This window comes from Panthera pardus, unplaced genomic scaffold (genome assembly GCF_024362965.1).
Source record: "Panthera pardus isolate Hobbes unplaced genomic scaffold, ASM2436296v1 HiC_scaffold_27, whole genome shotgun sequence".
In the NCBI taxonomy this organism is placed as follows: domain Eukaryota; kingdom Metazoa; phylum Chordata; class Mammalia; order Carnivora; family Felidae; genus Panthera; species Panthera pardus.
In genome coordinates, this window is record NW_026526843.1 from 124317182 (window position 1) to 124333449 (window position 16268).

Consider the following 16268-nt stretch of genomic DNA (forward strand, 5'->3'; position numbering starts at 1 on the left):
AGCCACTGCCTCAGCTGGGGCCCTCTCGCCTCGGCCTGGCAATGACAGGGCCTGGCTCCCCCCGTGTACCTTGGCCCCCGTGAATGTCCACGTGTTCATCCTGCCTCCTGCCATTTTTTCCACCCGTGTCCGCCTCAGGCCTCCCCGATGCAGCTCCCCCCCCCTACCCTGAGTCCTGCCCCTTTGGAAAGTTCTTCCTGCTTGGCTTTGCTCTCACATTGTGTCTCGTTAAGAATCCAGAGAGTGCCTGGGATGTGGGCTTCAGTTTCCATCTCTGAGTCCACTCACATCAACACCTATATCCCAGGTCCCCTGACGCTCCAGCATGGCCTCGCATTGGAATCACTCCCAAAGCTTTCAAAACTCCAGTCGCCCAGGTCCCACCGCCAGAGACTGGGATTTCTTTAGTCTGGGATGTGGTCCGACCATCACAGGTTTGGAAATCACTCCCAGTCGAGAAACGCTAATTTAAAAGTATACAGAAACATGTTTCCGTTTTGCTGGTTTTTAGCTACATTAAAATTTACACTTTTTCAAAATAGTTTCCAAAGTTGCTTCGTGCCAACTATACTTTGTTTTGTTGGGGTGGGAGACAGCGCCAGGCCTATGCTCTCCAGTGCTCCCAGAGGAAGGCCATAGCAGACCCACTGGATCAAGGCTTACAATTCAGTTGGAGGCAAGGCCTGACAAAGAGTTCAATGAAATTAGCAAAACTGAGGTGTTGGCGGCCTCTTTTCTCATGTCCACTGCGGCTCAAGAGACTCCTTTTCAGGAGCTCCTGCTGCTGACGGGACCGGACCGTGGGCACCTCCTGAGTCCCTCTCTGCCTCGGACGCCTCCCGAGTCCCTCTCTTCTTGCCGCATAAGTGCAGATTCCTGACTTTGGGGATCACATGCTTCCTTCCCTCCCTGAAGCTGCACCTTCAAACAGCCTCAAATACCTGGAGAGAAGCCCGCACGTCACAAAAGAGATGTGGCTGGGTCGGGGACAGTTTGTGGCTTGTGAGCAACAGGGCACCAGCAGGCACAATTCCATCCGTTTGTCCCCGCACAGAGCCGTTATCAGGGGAAACAAAGGATGATTAGCGGTTTTTAAAATTAAACAGAACATCATGGATGGATTAAAAAAAAAAAACAAAAAAACTCGCAACCCTTATAGAACTAGGTCAGGAATTTAAGAGAAGGAATTGGCCCTTTGAATTGTTTCCTCTGAATTGTTTGCAGGGAAATGAACCATCTTCTTTACTTGCTGTGACCTGTGAGCAGTCTCCGGCCGTGTAATGACGTGTCCACATACGACTTCCGCTCACATCTACTACATAATTCGGGGGGCACAGTGCAAACTGTCAATGCGGGGGCCTCGGTGCAGAAGCAGACCGTCTCCCACAGTTTCGTTGCCCAGTCGTGGTATCTTTTGCTTTTCACGCTGCACTTCCTTGGGCACTGTGATCTTCCCACGGTCCGTGTGGACCCACACAGGTGCCCAGGGTCCCACGAAGCAGCAGGTAGAGCACACGCCCAAGGACCCCAATGCCCCCTTCATGCCCCCAGGGGCACAGGGTAGCAGCAGCACCTTGGTGGGCACAGGGAAGCCAGCTGCAGACAACGCTCATTGGTGGGGAGGCAGAGAAGCTGCTGGACCCGGCACCCACCAAGCTCCCAGGTTCCTTGCTCCATTAGCCATGCAACTGCACTTTGCAAACGCAAAGCCAAGCATAAAATTACGAAGGATTTCAATACGGTGGCTGCAGAGGATGTCCAACCTGGGCATACGGGGCCACGCGTGATGGGTCATCAGGCCCTGAAAATGCAGCATCAGCAATATTTTACAGAGTTAAGTAAACGGTAAATTAAACATTTTCCAAGTGACAAGGATGACCCAATAATCAGTTCCACAAATAATTCACTCTTTTAGGGGCACAATCACGTTTTCAGCACGTTTGCTTTTCTCAATTGCCAATTTTTTTTTTACATTGTTAACATCTATACAGTAAAAACATATAGTGTATATTAAAAAAAATAGTTCATTTTGTGGCTCCTCCCAAACATTTTTTGATTGATTTTTTTTAACTTTTATTCGGTTTTTTTAATTTTTTTTTTAACATTTTATTTATTTTTGAGACAGGGAGAGACAGAGCATGAACAGGGGAGTGTTAGAGAGAGGGAGACACAGAATCTGAAACAGGCTTCAGGCTCTGAGCTGTCAGCACAGAGCCCGACGCGGGGCTCGAGCTCACGGACCGGGAGATCGTGACCTGAGCCGAAGCCGGCCGCTCAACCGACTGAGCCACCCAGGCACCCCACTTTTATTTATTTTTGAGAGACAGAGTGTAAGCAGGAGAGGGGCAGAGAGAGAGGGAGACACAGAATGTGAAGCAGCCTCCAGGCTCTGAGCTGTCAGCACAGAGCCTGACGCAGGGCTCGAACTCGCGAACAGTGAGATCATGACCTGAGCCGAAGTCGGACACTTAACTGACTGAGCCACCCAGGTACCCCATTACCCTATCTTAATTTTTTTTAATGTTTATTTATTTTTGAGAGAGAGGGAGAGAGACAGAGTGCAAGCGTGGGAGGGGCAGAGAAAGGGAGACACAGAATCGGAAGCAGGTTCCAGACTCTGAGGGCTTAGCACAGAGCCCAAAGCAGGGCTCGACCGCAAGAACCCTGAGACCATGACCTGAGCCGAAGTCAGGCATATCACCAACTGATTCACCCAGGTGCCCACCTACCGTACATTTTTTTTTTTATCGATTTATAAAACAGCCAAAGAGAACTAAGGAGATATAATTTCTGTCCCGGCCAAAGAAACATGCATTCCCCAAAACCAGGTTGTCCCTTACTCGAAAGATAATGAAATCACCTGCTGGTGAGTTGCAAAGGACCAAAGCAGGACAGATTGTAAATGGCAAAGCATGATGGGTAAAGATTGGCCCCAGGTTTGTCACTCCTTCACCCATTTGTCCAGCTTTGTGGAACAGAACTCCAGGGTGACATCTTGGGAACCTGCGTTAGTAACAAACAGCTCAGGTGCCACAACACACCCAACCATTGAGAACCACCGCCCAGTGTATTCCCCCCACCCCCACCCCCCACCCCCACCGACTGACCGTCCCTGGGCAGTAGAGAACAATACTGCTCCTTCCGGAAACGCTATGAACTCCCTCTGGTTCCAGCTGCTGGGCTTGCTCTTACACATCACACGGCCGAAACGGCACAAAGCCATAGACACGCCTTGTCTGAAGCTGTCCACACCTGCCTCGGATGTGTGGAGTCAGGCAGCAGCATTCGGAGGGCGTGGGTACCCGTCTCCTGACCCTACACTCACCTCTGGGGCCACGCTGGATTGAAGGTTTGCATGTAGGACTTAATCACCTCCTTCTTCCTAGCCTTCTCCACTCTCCAGAGCCAGATATTGAAAAATACAATCGCCCTTTGTGTTCTTGCCTTTCCACTCTCTTGGCACAATCCCAGTTTGCAAGGTAGGAGCAAAAACTGCGAATGCAAATACCTTATGCTCAGGAAACACATGCCCCTCTTTTCTTAGGAAGTGACTATTTTCCAACTTTAAAAAAATCCTTCCCATATAAAATGTTGTTGTTGTAGTCTCGAGACAGCAATCTGCTAATTTGGTAAATTTTTTCTTTCCTTTTAAAAAAAATTTTTTTTTGATGTTTATTTTTGAGACACAGAGAAAGACAGAGTGTGAGGGGGAGGGGCAGAAAGAGGAGACACAGAATCCGAAGCAGGCTCCAGGCTCTGAGCTGTCAGCACAGAGCCTGACAAGGGGCTCAAACCCACCAACTGTGAGATCATGACCTGAGCCGAAGTTGGACTCTTAACCGACTGAGCCACCCAGGTGCCCCATAAACTATGAATACATTTTAAAAGGTAAGAGCGCAAGGAGTCCCAAGTGCAAAAGAAAACATTTTCGGGTAAAATAGGAAGAAAATAAAGCCATGGTCCAGATGACTGCCTAGAAGCTTTCATAAATTCTGCAGGATGGTGATAACGGTTGGTAACCTGGCAAGCGTTTCAGAGAAATGCACAGGAAGTGAAACCCACCGCACACATAACGGGCCCGATGTCTCATTGTGCAATGTCCCACAAGCCTTCAGGGTCCTCAGAACCATTTTGTAACCTACACATTTCATGGAGATGCCCCAGTTCCCTGAATGCCACCCGCCAGCCAGACTTCCTTGCAGGTCTGATGGGACAAAGCTTTCTTTGAAACAACAGCCAAAAAAGGGGGGGGGGGGGCAAGCAAAACTTGGCTCTTCCCCAGAGTCTCAGCCTGGCTGGTCTTTTCTTCTTCTTTTTCTTATCCTTCTGGCTTCTCGTTCATCATTATTTTGAGTCAGCAGGAGGAAATGTCAAGGGACTCCTAAGGAACGCTGGTGATAGGGTGGATAAGCAAAAGGCAACATTTTGCCTGTTCCTTTTATTAAGAAATCTTTGTTTGATTTGAGGATGCACTGTTCAAAGTGAAGGACTCCTCGGAGATTCTCTGGATAAGAAAGAGACACATGGTAACCCAATTCAAGGTCAGGCAGATCAGGTTTTGCTTGGCTTGGTTTTGCAGCGAAGCCCAGAGGCTCTCCAGTAAACCCTTGAGCACGCATTAGCTGGATGTCTCTTCGCAAAGAGTCACTTTTCGTAGGGTGCAGGGGAGCGCAGCCAAGGACAGCCGCCAAAAATAGCTGACTCCCAGGGCTGCAGAGAGATTGCAAGGCCAGCGTAAAAGGACCTGTGTCACACCAATTAACCCATCTATGCCAAACAGTGGGCTACTATGGGTTACAAAATGCGAACACGCCTGTTGGGAAAGATACAAATAGAAACTTCCACGCTGTAGTAGTCTAACATTGTGTCTACATTTCCAGTCCAGCTTTGTCTTGTAAAGTAAGCCAATGTAAACAGATATTGGGGTCTAAGGAATTACGCTTATCTCTTATACAGTCCACACCGCTCCACAGGCTCAGGGAACCCCGGTGAATGGATCGAGTTCACTAAAGTGACAACAAAAATCAAGCTGGAGGATTAATTGCCGTTAAACCCACTTCCTCCAAAAGCAACAAGATATGTGGTCAAGAAATGAGAAAACCCCAGCAGACCATCCAGCGGGTCTGTGGCACAACTCTGTCAGAGAAAGTAAGTGCCAGGGTGCCCAGTGGGGCGGGGGGGGGGGGGGGCAGTGGGGGGGCTCAGTCGGTTAAGTGACTGGGTCTTGATTTCAGCTCAGGGCGTGATCTCACTATTTGTAAGTTCAAGCCCCTCATCGGGCTCTGCACTGACAGCATGGAGCCTGCTTGGGATCCTCCTCCTTGCTCTCTCCTTCTCTCTCAAAAATAAACATTTAAAAAAACATTTATTAGAAAAGAGAATAAAGTCAGTGCCTTCAAACATATGATATTGTTCATCCTAGGTTCTCAAATTTTATTTAGTTGAGTAGATTTTATTTAGTTGCTATGTAAGTTGAAGCACTTACGTAGCAAAGCATTCTGCTAGGCATGGAGGGAGGGGAGACAGAGAGGTTACTAGTGACAACCAGTCACTCTGGAGAGGGATCTACAGTCAGTGAGCAGCTGTGCACACAGAGAGTTCCCGATACAGAGCAATACATGGGGCAACGGTTGAACACCTTCCCGTCAAGTTTACAAACACTGGTATCCAGCAGGCAAGAAGACGTCGGGAGCTTAAAATTCTTTCACATCTGGGGCCAGTCAGGGCTTAAGGGTCCCCTCAGAGTCTGAGGGCACCACCCTAGGACAAAGGGACTCCTTTAAATGGCATCCACCCCCTGGGACGCCTGAGTGGCTCAGTGGGTTAAATGTGGGACTTCAGCTCAGGTCATGATCTTGCGGTCTGTTGAGTTGGAGCCCCGCATTGGGCTCTGTGCTGACAACTCAGAGCCTGGATCGTGTTTTGTATTCTCTCTCTCTCTCTCTCTCTCTCTGCTCCCCCCCTGCTCACTCAGTCTCTCAAAAATGAATAAATGTTAAACAAGAATTTTTTTTTTTTTTAATGTCATCCCCTTACCCACACACTCCTCCCACTGCCGCATGCAAGATCACAAGAGACCAGGTCTGGAGGAGGTCATGATTCGGTGCACAAGAGAGACCGGTAGAGATTGGCAGGTGAAGCATGACATTCCCACAGTGAGAAGTGAGGAGCGGCCTAATGCTGCTGGTCTGAGGTCACACCCGCTCAGCGACGGAAAGGTGGGATCCTGTCTTGTGCAGGTTCCTGGAACTCACTCCCAGGACTTCTGATGCACTGGATTTTAGTAAGTTCCAAAGCTGTCTATTTAATACCTTCCCTGGGAAATTCTAGCATAACCAGTCTCTGCACTCACTGTTAGGACGGTGTATTCCAGGTGGAGAACCAACATGTGTGCTCTGGGAAGTGCCAGTCATTTGGGAGCAGGAATGTCTAGGAAAGGGGAGAGAACACACAGGAAGCCTGATGCTTCTGTGAGCTCGGCTAAGAGTGTAGGGTCTAATTCCACTGTGAATGCAAGCCGCAGAAAGAAGGTGTCATGGGTTCCGTATAAACCAAACATTTATTCAACGTCAATACAAGGATGTTCCTGGACTAGAAAATGGACGACTTAATAAATAATACCTCTTTCTTTTAAAAAAAAAATGTGTATTTATTTTTGAGAGAGTTCAAGCAAGGGAGGGGCAGAAAGAGAGGGAGACAGAGGATCTGTGAAGAGGGTTCCGCACTGACAGCAAAGAGCCTGATGTGGGGCTCGAATCCACAAACTGAGAGATCATGACCTGGACCGAAGTCAGATGCTTAACCAACTCACCCAGGTGCCCCAATAACTCTTTTTAGAAGCGCCCCCCACAACACACACACACACACACACACACACACACTGCATTGCAAAACAATAAATCAATGTGTAAAAATTTACACTATTTACAAGGTCAGCTGTTGGTAGATCCGTCCTTCCAGCTTCCTGGTGGAAACATTTGGGGCCCTCCTTGATGATATCTGCATCAATCCTTATCGTCACCCTTATCATTGTGTTCAGAATCCAACCACTTTTCACCACCTGCAGGGTATCGCCCTGTGGGAGCCAGCATTTTTTGTGTCTGGACAACAAGGTGGGAGAGGACCTCCTACTTTGACTTCCTGATTCCACTCTGGCCCCTAGAGCCTATTCTCTGCACAGTGCCTAGAGGATCCTTTTAAGAAGAAGTCAGATGGTGCCTTTGCTCAAATCTATCCAGAGCAGGGGCACCTGGGTAGCTCAGTCGGTTAAGCGTCTGACTCTTGATTTCAATTCAGATCATGAGCTCATGGCTCACAAGTTCAAGCCCTGCGTTGGGCTCTGTGCTGACGGTACAGAGCCTTCTTGGGCTTCTCTCTCTGCCCCTACCCTGCTCACACACACACTCCCTCTCTTAAATTAAATAAATAAACTGAAGAAGAAAAAAACTATACAAAGCACCCCCTGCAAGTTACTGTACGATTCCCCACCACCCTCCCTCTTACTTCTTAGACTTTGTGAAAGGGAGAATAATGACTCCCCAAAGATTTCCACCACAAGCTGTGGTTATGGTACGTGTTACCTGGCAAAGGGGGATTCACATTGCTAGCTGCTAAGTTGCTAACCAGCTGACTTTAAGATAGGGAGATTATCGGGGCGCCTGGGTGGCTCAGTTGGCTAAGCGTCCAACTTCGGCTGAAGTCATGATCTCACAGTCTGTGAGTTTGAGCCCCACGTCGGGCTCTGTGCTGACAGCTCAGAGCCTGGAGCTTGCTTCAGATTCTGTGTCTTCCTCACTCTCTGCCCCTCCCGTGCTCATGCTCTGTCTCTCTTGCTCTCAAAAATAAATAAACATTAAAAAAAAGTTTTTTTAAAGATCACTTCACACTCTCAAATCTGTGACATACTTAGATGAACGTGAAATATCCCAAGTACAGCAAGGCAGAGCCCAGCCACATAAGGCAGGGGTCGACAATACCATATATAGGACCAACTGGCAAGATGGCCCCAACAGCAAGACTTTTGAGAAGGAATGCTAATCTACCAGGATGTGGAGGTGGGGTGGCTTCCATTCAGGCAGCTGACATGAGTCGTGTGCTACAAGGTACATTTCAGAAGTGTCACAATCATGTCTAAGCAGGTAAAAAGGTCGAGGGACACTGAACCTGACACCCATGCTTAACTCAGCATGTCCAGAGAAACTTCTAGAAACAGAAAAACCTCCGATCTGAGCCACCTTTCAGAGGGGTCTCCCCAAGACGCCTTGAAGGGGGCAAGTTGGTGACCATCGCTATGCATATTAGTTTAAATAGATTCACCGTCTTTGCATCCTATTAGCTGGGCAGACTCAGTTCAGATTTCCTCTTGTCCTCAGATGCTGTGAAACCTGGGCCCAGAGGCCAGAAATAATTCGGAACGCATACACAGTGCCTCCTAATACATAATTATGGTTACTACTGTTAATGGATTTCCAAAATGCTCCCCCAGACCCCATTGGCTGCTCTCCTTGCTTACCCCCCTGAGAGAGCACGCTTCAAGAGGAAATAAGACATCTTTGCGGGAGAAGTCATACAAAAGACTATAGAGTTGAATGTTTTGCTCAAGAAGTTAACATGAGGTATGGAATGGGAGAAAATATTTGCAAACGAGAAAAAAGTTACCATGAGGAAAAAGCAGGATGCTATCGATAGCATAAAATGCTCCCATTTGAGAAGTGAAGGGCATGTATACAAAACAGGGTAAGCCAGGGCCCTGAAGGACAGCACTAGTGACATATGGGGCAGGAATCTTCTGCTGGGGGCAGGGGGGCTGTCTTGTCAGATGGTTAGCAGTATCCCTGCCTAAATGTCCCGGAGCTGTGACAACTAAAATTCTAAAATTGCCTCCAGACATTGTCAAATGTGCCCTGCAGGGAGGTTACGGCACTCCCAATTGAGAACCAGTGCAGTAAGTTAACTAGTACACCAAACCAATCCGGTCATAAGACAGTCCTATCGGGGTCTCCGGAAGGCGGGGAGACAAGAAAGAATGTGGGGAGAGTCTGATGGGGGTTCCAGGAGCAGAGTCTGGGAGTGGCACAGAGCACCTTTCCCAACGACTGGCCAAGACCTCATACAACTGCAAGGGAGGCTGGGAACGTCACCTAGTTTCATGGCCAGAAAAAACAAAACCAGTCATGAGGCTCGCCGAGCACCTCCTATTGTCTATCACACATACATGCTTGTAAATGTCTGCCCCCACCATACAAAATCGCTATAAGAATGCACACAAACTCAGGCATGTAAACAGTGGTTGCCTTGAGCGAGGGGAAATGGATGTCTGAGACACTGGAGAGAGCAAGAGGCTTGCTTTTCACTATTTGGATATTTGTAATTTTATACCATGACCATGCATGACTATTAAAAAAGAATTTTTTAATGTTTATTTTTGAGAGAGAGAGAGAGAAAGAGACAGAGCACAAGAAGGGGGAGGGGCAGAGAGAGAGGGAGACACAGAATCCGAAGCTCCAGGCTCCAAGCTGTTAGCACAGAGCCCGACGTGGGGCTGGAACTCACAAACCAGGAGATCATGACCTGAGCTGAAATCTGACGCTTAATGAACTGAGCCAGCCAGGTGCCCCTAATTTTGTTGTAAATCATCACTAGGAAAATAATGAAAGCTTAATGCACATAACCATCAAAAATAGACATAAACGTTTTCACGGATGAATGTCAAGTTGCCTGTGCTATTGAAGACCAGATTTTTGTCTTCTGAGGCAATTAAAGGCAGGGCATCTCAGAGTCAGTTCGTGTGAATATGCTTTCACTAAAATCAATTATATCTGCTTCTTTCCATCAATCTCTCTCCACTTTCCACAGCTAACAGTTCTTGATATCCTTCAGAGTAATTGGTACCAAAATGTGTCTCCATGAAGACATAGTATTAAAACATCTCAGAATGATTTTGATGTAATTCATGACTCAAACAATTTCGTAAGAGTTTTCACCTTTCCTACTTGAAAGGTTCTTGCTATAAAAGCCATTCTAATTGGGACTGGTAAATATATTTTACCTAATGTTCACAAGCAGGTAAACATATGGAGAGGTTCTCATGGAAAGTTCACAATTCTTGTTGGGGGACAATCTCCCACTAGAACTTGCACACAAGCTTTCTCTTTCTTCCCATTTGGCTTACAGAATGCAAATCCCATGGGGGGAGCAAAGTTGTTTGGGGTGTGTTGTTTGGTTTCTCTTTGTAATATTTCCTGATAATAAAAGTCCTTTTCAGAGGTTTCCACCCCCTCTTCTTCAGTATGTCCAATTCAGTTGGTAACTACAAGGAAGAAATGCAAGGGTTAACAATTCTGATTGGTCCAGCAGAAAGATTACTGAAACTGCCTAAGTCAAACTTTTTTTTTTAAATCAAGCAGTTTTAAAAGTTTTTAAATCTCTGAAAATACTGCTGTTTTAGAGTAGTTAGAAAATAATTTTCAGGTCAGAAGTCTTGTATGCTCACTAGATTAAAATTTGGATTCTTTAGAATAGTTGTATCAGTCAGCTTTTCTGCATAACAAACATTCCCCAAACTTAATGACCTAAAGCAACTACGATTCATTTTGGTCACAAATTTGGGTTGGGCTCAGCCAAGTGGATCTTCTAGTTTTGGCTGGGCTCATGAATGTGTAGTTGGCTTCCATGTGAGCTGGAGATTGGCTGCTTCTAAAATGGTTGATCTCTGTGCTGTATAATCTGTCATCCTCCAGAAGGCTGGGCAGAGCTCTGAGAGAGAAGAGGCACATAAGACCTCTTAACATCTAGGCCCGGAAGTGACAATATTGTCACTTCAGTATCACATTCTATTGGCTAAAGCAAGTCACAAGGCCAGATTAGAGTGAAAGGGAGGGAGAGTAGATTTGAGCTATTGATGGAAGTAGTTGCAAAGCCATGTTGCCAAGGTGCATGTGTATAAGCAGGCAGAAAGATCATGACCATTCTTACAATCTGCAGTACATTTATTTCTATTTGCCTAATCACATTCTCGTGTATTGTAGTTATTAAAATTTAACCCTATGGAAAATAATGGGGCAAAAGAGTGGAAAACCAGAGAGCCCCATTGGATTCTGATTTGACACAAACCCCGATACATGAATGTACATTATTGTTGAGCTTTGAAAAGTCTGGCTAGGGGCAGCTGGATGGCTCAGTCGTTAAGCATCCAACTTCAGCTCAGGTCATGATCTTGCAGTTCGTGGGTTCGAGCCCCGTGTCGGGCTCTGTGCTGACAGCTCAGAGCCTGGAGCCTGCAGCATGCATCAGATTCTGTGTCTCCCTCTCTCTCTCTCTCTCTGCCTTTCCCTGCTCACACTCTGTCTGTCACTCTCTCTCTCAAAAAGAAATAAACATTAAAAAATTCTTTTAAAAAGAAAAGTCTGGCTAAATATCTGTCCTCAAAACATAACCTTGAGCATCAGATTCTTAAGTTACTCCCAAAGCTACCTGTTTTGTTGCTTAGTAATTATCCATCTCCGAGGCAGTGGAAAATCACATGATCTTTATATAGATAATGCTGTTATGGCAATGGAAAAAATTTGATTTGATATAAGGTTTACATAGCTAAAGCTCATTGATGTTGAACAAAACAGCCTCATTATTTTTGTATTCCATTCAAAATGCAAAGAGTGGTGAGGGGGGAGAAGCAAGGCAAACTTATTAAATGGAGGGGAAAAAAAGTAGGAAAGAATCATTAAGTTCTTATTCATGAATAAGAGGCACAAACCAAGAATAATGAAACAGATAATCAGTAGCATCACCCCTGGCAAAAACCACGCTTCTGCCATAACTAAAAATGTCCTGTGGCTCACAGCCTGTGACCGCCCCCCCCCCAGCTCCCCTCCCCATTCCCACCACTTTACAGGATCATGGATCCACTAAGTACACGGGACATGATTTTCTAAATCACAGGGGGCTGGAAGAGCTTCACCAGATTGTGTCCTTACCAGGCTGTTTGTATTTGGAGCACATTTTCAAGAGATAAAAATACCCATTCCTTCATCCCCAATATCTTTGGTGTTAAAATAAGAAAAAAATGCTTTTGGAGATGGGGCAACAATTATACATTACTGAACGTATCTTAAAACTAGGGGCACCTGGGTAGCTCAGTTGGTTAAGCATCCAACTTCGGCTCAGGTCATGATCTCATGATTCCGTGAGTGTGAGCCCCACGTCGGCTCTGTGCTGATGCCTCGGAGCCTGAAGCCTGCTTTCATTCTGTGTCTCCCTCTCTCTCTGCCCTTCCCCTGCTTACACTCTGTCTCACTCTTAAAAATAAATAAACATTGGGGCACCTGGGTGGCTCAGTCGGTTAAGCGGCCGACCTCGGCTCAGGTCATGATCTCGCGGTCCATGGGTTCGAGCCCCGCGTCGGGCTCTGTGCTGACAGCTCAGAGCCTGGAGCCTGTTTCAGATTGTGTGTCTCCCTCTCTCTGACCCTCCCCCGTTCATGCTCTGTCTTTCTCTGTCTCAAAAATAAATAAACGTTAAAAAATATATATATTAAAAATAATAATAATAAATAAATAATAAATAAACATTAAAAAAAATTCAGTAAGTGAACTAAAAATATCTGAAGGAAAGCCAGATGCAATGAAGAAATAACATTATGGACCCCTTAACCAACAGGTACTTTCTCCTCTTCCCTGTAATTAATGCAATAAATAATTTATTGAGCACTTAATATGAACAAGGCATTGGGCTAGTATTGGGGAAGTGTAGAGATTAATAAAACATAAGCTCATTCTCTCAAGGAAATTATAATTTACCAGGAAAGAGAAGCACTCACTAAATAACACCTATACAAGATTGAAATGAATGCAGTCAGTCCTCACAATTCAGGGATTCTGAATCTGCAAATTTGCCCACTCGCTAAAATTTTTTGTAACCCCGAAGTCAACACGCATGGTGGTTTCAACGTCATTCAAGGACACGTATACGGCAGAGAAAATTTTTGAGTCCCTTGACACGTACGTTGCCAGCCGAGCTCAGAGTAACACTCTGCCTTGTTTCAGCTCTGAGAATGTAAACAAGCCTCTTTTCACAGTCCACCTGGCGCCACGTTTTTTGCTTTTTTTTGTGCTTCCTGTGGGTGATTTCACTTTCGAAAATGGCCCCCTAACGCTGATGTGCTGTCAGGTGTTCCTCAGCACGAGAAGGCTGGATGGTGCCTCGTGGAGAAAATACGTTTTAGATAAGTTTCCTCCAGTCATGGGTCATAGTGCTCTCGGCCATCGGCTCAATGTGAACAAATCAATAATAGATATGAAATAAGATGTCTTTGAACAGAAACATGTATAAAACAAGTTTAGGTACTGAGAGGTGGATGAAAGTCATGACCAGAGCCTTGTAGGAACCTGACCCCGTATGTCCCCTGGGAGCAGAGGTTCACTATTTGCTAATTCAGTGTTCGTGGAGATTCTATAGAACATCAATACTGCAAATAATGAAAATCAATTGTATACCTTGAATGAATGAATGAATGAATGAATGAGTCACAAGAGGCATAGGTGAAATGCTCTGAATGTTCAGAGACAACTTCCAGTTGAAGGAAAGGGAAAGAATTCATTGCAAGATGACACATGGGAGCTGAGTCTTACAGAGTCGGTCAGGTGTGGACAAACAAAATTGATTATACATGCCCGGCAGGGTGGAACAGCGTGAGCAAAATCATACGTGCGGAAAACCTTGGCACTTGTCCTGCTCAAGAGCACAAGTCCCAAAGTCTTAGAATTACAAGTTCTAAGACATGGGATGCATGGTGTGACCTCCGGTAAGTGACTCAATTTCCAGTGAAGCGGGTTAATAATACCATCTATCTCATAAGGTCGCTCTGAAGATTAAAATCTGTTACAACTTTTTAAAAAATATTTGTTTAGGGGCGCCTGGGTGGCTTAGTCGGTTGGGCATCCGACTTCGGCTCAGGTCATGATCTCGCGGTCCGTGAGTTCGAGCCCCGCGTCGGGCTCTGTGCTGACAGCTCGGAGCCTGGAGCCTGTTTCAGATTCTGTGTCTCCCTCTCTCTCTGACCTTCCCCCATTCATGCTCTGTGTCTCTCTGTCTCAAAAATGAATAAACGTTAAAAAAAAATTTTAAAAATATTTGTTTATTTTTTGGAGAGCACAAGCGGGGGAGGGGCAGAGAGAGGGGGACAGAGGATCCAAAGCGGGCTCTGCGCTGACAGGCAGACAGCAGGGAGCCTGATGTGGGACTTGAACTCACGAATCACCAGATCATGACCTGAGCCTGAAGTTGGACGCTCAATCACCTGAGCCACCCAGGCGCCCCAAAATCTGTTACATCTTAATCAAGAGCCTCATGTATGTTACATATTTAAGACAAGTCAACTATCATTGTTATTATTTCTATTACCAGAACAGTGAATATTTCCATTTGGCTCAATCATAAGGCATATAAGGCAAAACGGGGTGGGGGAGGGACTAGCACCGGGAATATGTTCTCATCGGGTCCCAAGGACCTTGGATTCTAGGTGAAGAAACTGAGTTTTCACACCATAGCACTAGGGAGTAAGGCTATGTTTTCAAACAGAGAGCAGACATGACAGGTTGTGGTCCAGCCTGAAGCTGGCAGTGGGAGGGAGGATGGATGGGCAGGGCCATGGTTGGGGCCTGGGAGACCAATGAGGAAATGGACCAGAAGGAGGGTGAGGGTTCCAGGATGAAATGGAGAAGAGGGAGTTCATGATATCTGGAAGAAGTTAACTCCTAGGAGTCCAACTTACCGGGACAGTAAGGTAGTGATTTGCTTCTTCATCTGGAGCTGGTTCCATGGGAGCGTTTAGGTTGTGAACGTCAGGGAGCCACTGACTTCTCGTATTTGCACCTTTCTGTATGTATAGAGACAGATGAATTTGTTAAAAAGTGCTTTAAAGGTTTTAGGCAGGCAGATGGGTTGGAGGATGGATCCATTTATATAAACAAGATGGAAAAGGAGCAGAGTTGGGTGGGGAGGATGCAGAATTCAGTTTGCGGTCTATGGATTGGAGACGCTTCATAAACCGTGATGATCTTGTTGGAAAACTGAGAGCCTCATGCTACCAAGAGGCGCCATCTAAAACCTTTAATCTCAGAATCAAGAATGGGGAAACAGGGCTATTTCTTGTGGTTCTTTCTTTTTTTTTTTTTTAAGTTTATTCATTTTGAGAGAGACAGAGAGAGTGAGTGGGGGAGGGGCAGAGAGCAAGGGAGAGAGAGAATTCCAAGCAGGCTCTGCACTGTCAGCGTGGAGCCCCATGCAGGGCTCGAACTCACGAAACGTCAGATCACGACCTGACCGAAACCAAGAGTCCGACACTTTACCTACTGAGCCACTTAGGCACCCCTATTCTCATGGTACTTAAGCAAAGTGCTAAAAAAAAAAAAAAAAAAGGAGAGAGGGAGGGAAAGAGTGAGGAGGAAAGGGAAGATTGGCCTTAGGTCGTGAAATTTAGGGTATTAACAATTAGGCTAACATTTTTGTCTTCTCACATAGGAATAGCAGGCCCTTGGTTACCGGCTTCTGTATTCTATATAAATCTTATTCCCAGTTTTTCCTATGGGACAGGAATGTACCACAGCCTGACTAAAATCTAAAAGAACACTGAAAAGTTTTGCAAATATCTTAGCTTTGCTTGAAACACCAATTGTCCAGTGGGAATAAATAGATGCCCACAAAGAAGGTTTTGGATGTCCTCGTTCCTCCTCTGTTAATCCACTGCATTTCCCTTTGAGAAATAGGCTGGGGTAGAGATGGGGGGAGGGGGGTAAACCAAAAAGGTGAAATCCTGTTTCTCATATAAAAACAAGCCTCTTTTCTCCTTTCAAATGCAAACGCGAAGTAATCAAAGATGGCAGCCGTAACAGGCGTCCTCATTTTCGTTAACCTATGTGTGCTCATTAAATAGCAGGGGGTACATAGGGCATTTATTTCAATAAAAACAATTAAGTATATACGTTTTTTCTGCTCAGCGTTAATGATTCCCTGTTGACAGGGCTGCATGCGGGGTACTTCTTGAGTTTCAAAGCAAGATTATTAAACAGAAATGACTGTCAAGTCTTATAACTTGGGTAACTGCCAAACAGACCAAGGATAAAACCAGAAAAAGGAAAGGAAAACAAGAGACTGATTACCTGAAGCACTTTTTTTTTCCTATTAGAAAAATTACCCCTGAGGCCCTAACACTTATCTGCTCTGGCCATGCAGCCTCCAAAATGGAATGCCCACCATCATACCCACGCAGGACC